General features: G+C 38.0%; 1 non-coding gene across 1 annotated transcript; it reads right to left on the bottom strand.

The window, feature by feature from the left end:
- Positions 1 to 2,926: 2,926 nt before the first annotated feature.
- Positions 2,927 to 3,034, bottom strand: LOC123937782. The gene has a single exon (XR_006817577.1). It is a non-coding gene; the product is annotated as a U6 spliceosomal RNA (small nuclear RNA).
- Positions 3,035 to 5,651: the final 2,617 nt, after the last annotated feature.

Here is a 5,651-nt window from a genome sequence, read left to right as displayed (position 1 = left end):
TGGTCCTGGACTTTAGTTTGTTGAGAGTTGATTTGATTTCGTTGCTGGTAATTGGTCTGTTCAAATTTTCTATTTCTTCCTGCTTCAGTTTTGGTAAGTTATATGTTGCTAGAAATTTATCCATTTCTTCCAGATAACTCAGTTTCTTGGCATATACTTTTTCATAATGTTCTCTTACAATCCTTTTATTTCACAAGTGTTGTTTGTTATTTCTCCTCTTTTGTTTCTGATTTTGTTTATTTGAGTCCTCTCTCTCTTTTCTGGATGAGTTTGGCTAGAGGTTTATTAGTTTTGTTGATCTCTTCAAAGAACCAGCTCCTGGTTTCATTATTCTATTGTGTTTTTTTTTATATTTTTGTTATCATTTATTTCTACTCTAATCTTTAGGATTTCTTTCTTCCTGCTGGATTTGAGTTTTGTTTGTTCAACTTTTCCTAGCTTCTTCAGGTGTAAGGTTAGGTTGTTTATTTGAGATTTTTCTTGCTTCTTGGAGTGGTAGGTTTTTACTATAAACTTCCCTCTTAGAACCAATTTTGCTGCATGCAAAAAGTTTTTGGATCATTGTGTTTTCATTTTTACTTGTTTCCATGTATTTTTTTATTTCCTCTTTGATTTCTTGATGGGCTAATTCATTGTTTAGTAGCATGTTGTTTAACCTCCATATACTTGTGCTCTTTCCAGATTTTTTTCTTATGGTTGATTTCTCGTTTCGTTGTGCTGTGATCAGAGAAGATGCATGGTGTATACCTCTGATCTTTTTGAAATTGTTGAGACTTGTTTTGTGACCTAAAATGTGACTTATTCTGGAGACTGTTCCACATGCCCTTAAAAAGAATGTGCATTCTGCTGTTTTAGGATGGAATGTTCTGAAAGTCTGTTCAATCCATCTTGTCCAGTGTGTCATTCAAAGCCACTATGTCCTTGTTAATTAGATGATCTGGCCAATGATGTATCTCAGGTGTTAAAGTCCCCTACTATTATGGTATTACTATCAATTAGTTCCTTAATGTTTCTTATTAGCTGCCTTTTGTATTTGGATGCTCCCATGTTGGGTGCATAAATATTTACAACCGTTATGTCTTCTTCTTGGATCGTCCCCTTAGGGGTTATATCATGTCCTTGTTTGTCTCTTGGTACAACCTTCATTTCACTGTTTTAAAGCTGACTTTGTCTGACAGAAGTTTTTCTATCCCATCTTTCTTCTCACGTCTGTTTGCATGACAAATATTTCTCCATCCTGTCGCTTTCAATCTACATGTGTCTTTAGGGCTGAAGTGAGTCCCTTGTAGGCAGCCTATAGATGGGTCTTGTTTTTTTATCCATTCTAACACTTCTGTCTTCTGATGGGAGCATTTAGTCCATTTACATTCAAGCAGTTATGGATGGGTATGGATTTATTGCCATTTTGTTATTTGTCTTGTGTTTGGTTTTGTGGTACTTTGTTCCTTTCTTCCCTTGCTCTTCTCACCATAAGTTGGCTTTCTTTAGTGATATACTTGGATTCCTTTCTCTTTCTTTTTTGCAAACTTATTATTAGTGCTTGATTGGTGGTAACCATTAGGTTTGTATGTAACATCTTCTGCCTCTAGCAGTCTGTCCGAAGTTGATGGTTGCTTAAGTTTGAACTCATTTTTGACTCCTCTCCTTGTTTTAGGTATATGCTGTCATACTTTACTTTCCTTTGCTTAGTGAGTCTCCTAAGTCAGATTTACTGATATTATTTCTGCTTCTGAGTTTTCTACTTTTGTTACTCTTACTTTGGTCTTTCCTTTCCATTCACAGAATCCTCTTTAATATTTCTTGTAGGGCTGGTTTAATGACCATGAACTCCTTTCACTTCTGTTTGTCTGGGAAACTCTATATCCCCTTCTATTCTGAATGATGACTTTGCTGGATAGAGTACTCTGGCCACATATTTTTCCATTTGGCACTTTGTTTTGTTTGTTTGTTTGTTTTTAAAAGTTTATTTGTTTTTAGAGAGAGGTGCAGGTGAATGGGTGGAGGGACAGAGGGAGAGGGAAGAGAATCTCCAACAGACTTCCTGCTGAGTGGGAGGCCTGATGCAGGCTTGATTCCACAACCCTGAGATCATGACCTGAGCTGAAACCAAAAGTCAGATTCTCAACTTACTGAACCATCCAGGGACACTTCTGCTCTTTGAGTATATCATGCCACTCCTTTCTGGCCTACGAAGTTTCTATTGAAAAATCTGATAGGCTTATGGGTTTCCCCTTGTATGTAACTATTTTTCCCCCCTCCTGTTTCTTTTAGAATTCATTGTTTACCACTGCTTTTTGCCATTTTAATTTCTTTGTGTCTTGTTGTTTACCTCCTTAGGTTGATTTTATTGGGGGATCTCTATGCCTCCTAGATCTGAATTTATGTTGTCTTTCCAAAATTCGAGAAGTTTTATCCTTTATTTCTTCAAATAAATGTTCTGCCCCCCTTTTCTCTCTCTTCTTTTGGGGTTCCTATAATGTGAATGTTATTACACTTGTTGGGGTCACTGAGTCCCCTATGTTTGTTCTCATTTTGTATAATGTTTCTCTTCATCTACTTAGCCTGGTTACTTTCCATTACTCTGTCTTCCAGGCCATTGATTTATTCTTCTGCTTCTTCTAACCTGCTTTTTAATCCATCTAGTATTTTAATTTCAATTATTCCTCATCTCTGATTGGTCCTTCTTTTTCTTTCTTTGTTAAGGGCCTCACTGATGTCTTCCATTCTTTTCTCAAGTCCAGTGAGTATCTTTATGGTCATTACTTTAAATTATCTATCAGGCATATTGCCTTTATCGTTTCATTAGGTGTCTTGCTATGATTTGTCCTGTTTCTTTAATTTTTGACATTTTTTTTTTGTTTCCTCATTTTTCTGTCTCTGCATCTGTTTTTGTGTGTTAGCGAAGACAGCTACATCACTTGCTTTTAAAAATATGGAACACTTTAGTACTTATGTGTCATCCTTGGGCAGGGGCCATGCTGATCTTCTCTAGATAGTTCCAGTTTTCTAATATATGTGATGCCAAAGTGAGTACTTTAGTTCCTTTCTTGATAAGTTGCATTATCAAATGGGTAGTTGAATGAATTCCAATTTTATAAGCTCCCCATTCATTGTATAATAAATAATTTCTCTGTTCTTTTTCCTGGGTTCTTAGAATTTCCCAAAGGACAGGAGTATCTTTGTTATTCACTGTGAGATCCTAGGATTACCTCTGAGTTTATGCTAATTCCTGATGGGACCCTAGATGTCAATAGGGGGACTGGCCAAGTTGGAAAAACAACAGTGTGATTAGAGGGTTAAGGCATTGATTCAGGTGACATCAATGCCCTCCTGACCTTTGGGGAAAGGAGAAGGACTGGAAATTGAGGTCTGTCATGTGGTCAATGATTATCACACCAAAGTTTAGTTGAGCCCTGGCTGGTAATCATACATTGATGTGCTGGAAAGATGAAGTGTCCTAAAGACATAGACTTTTGTTTTGTGTTTGTAACCCTCTTAGATTTTGATCTCTTCATTTGCTTTGTGTTTGTAACCCTCTTAGATTTTGATCTCTTCATTTTGGTGTTCCTGCCTTACGTTCTTTTACTACAACTTTAATTATAAGTATAGCACTTTGCTGAGTTCTGTGGATTATTCTAGTGGACTTATATGTAGCTCTAAGTAATTTATAGAACAGCACTTATTTTCACAGCTGACTTGATTCCTTGTGTACATATTTCCCTTGGCCAGACTCTAGAGGGGAAGAGGGTCAGCATGGGATTTAGGCAGGGAAGTTTTCTCAGTCCTTTGATTCAGAGCTCTACAAATATGACTTCTGAGTTTTATTGTAATGTTTCAGACTAAGGATTTATTTTATTATCCCATTTTACAGATGATGAAGGTGAGGCTCAAGATATTGGAGAAAAACTTATCCTAGTTAAAATTCAAGTCTCTTCCTGTGTATCAGAATGATGCCCTAAAACTTCCAATTGTATGAACTATTACATTACTGCTTACTACTTATATATTGTCCTTCTTAACTCATAGTAATAATAATAATAAAATGACGAGCATATGTATTATTTACTATATGCTAAGAATGTTCTAAGTTAGTGTGTGTAAAAGTGTATGTATGCATGTCTTGATGTGTTTGGGCTGCTATAACAAAATTCGAGACTGTGTGGATTATAGACAACAGAAACTTACTTTCCACCATTCTGGAAGCTGGAAAGTCCAAGATCAAGGCACAGGAAGATTCAGTGTCTGCTGAGGGCCCACTTTTGTCAAGGGAGCTCTCTGATGCCTCTTTTATAAGGACACTAATTCCATTCATAAGGGTTCCATCCTCATGACCTGCTCACCTTCTAATAGCCACACCTCTAAAATAGCATCGCACAGCTGAGAAGTGGTGAAATCTGTGTTTGAATCCAAGTAGGTTGACCGTGGAGTTCATATTCTTAGTGACTGATGTATGCTGCTCCTTAGAAAAATTGTGACGACAGCTAATATAATGGGGGCAGTCACTGTGTGCCAGGAATAACACATGCCTTTGTTAATGCTTTTAATTGACATAGCCATCTGGTACTAGAGACTATTATTAACCCATTTTGTAGATGATGAAACCAAAGTACAGAGAGGTTAGGTACTTGCTGAGGGCCATCCAGTTGGTTTAGCAGAGCTCACACTGCTGTGTAAAAGAATCACCCCATTTCATTAACTTGCTTGTGAAAGAATGTTTGGGTGACAAGACTGGCTAAGGGGAGGGTAGTTTCCCTTGTGTGGTTCCTTCAGGACATTGCTAAACCTTGTAGAAAGATAAGGAGAGAAGTGGGTAGGGTTACCATTGAGAATTGTTCACATATGCCCTTAAGTTAAAATACCAGAGATAATTCATAGATGGGAAGACAGTCCCTGAGTTACTTGTGGCCAGCATTAAAGCAGTAAATCCTCCATCCTCACGGGAATATGTGTCAAGGAGCTCCTTTCCAGTTTCCAGTGCTGAGAGGATTGTCAAGTGCCGGGTGTTCCTCTTGTTTCTGCCTCTCCAGGCAGCCAGGAGACAGATTAGGCTGCAGTTTTGCTGAAGCTGCCCATTCTGCAGGTTCTTCAGACATGTGATGGTGTATTTTTTCCTCACGCCATTATGTTGTGGACAAGAATTACTGACTTATACCCTCTCTGTCACATCCTTTCTACTTTCACAGCCTCTGTTTACAGATCCTAGGGGATCAAGCCTTACTTTTACCAAACTGCAGCTTAGCTCAACAAGCTTTTACCATGAAAAGAAGAGACAAATCTTTTAACAAATACATCTTTTAATTGTTTAATTTGGGAAGAGACAGAATGAACTATAAATAATTTTTACACGGGTGTGTACACAGATAATTATTTCTCTAAAAAGAGTAATAGAGACAACAAAGCATGCCTGGTGGGGTGCACAGCAGTATGCTGGCAATATTGATCTGGAGACTGGAAGCTTGTTATCAGATAAGAAATTAAAAAGAAGAACCGCACAGCTCACTCATACGCCACGTGAGCGCGTGGCATCTGTGCTCTGGGTTCAATGCTGGCTTCCCATCTGCTTGGTGACACAATTTAAGGAGTCAAGGTGGAGACTGTGATCTATGGGCTTGTGGTGATTGGATCCTCACTCCTGAACTGTGCCTCTTTCT

The sequence above is a fragment of the Meles meles genome, chromosome 2, assembly GCF_922984935.1.
Source record: "Meles meles chromosome 2, mMelMel3.1 paternal haplotype, whole genome shotgun sequence".
In the NCBI taxonomy this organism is placed as follows: Eukaryota; Metazoa; Chordata; class Mammalia; order Carnivora; family Mustelidae; genus Meles; species Meles meles.
Note: the sequence above shows the minus strand (reverse complement) of the source record. Positions and strands in the feature narration are given on the sequence as shown.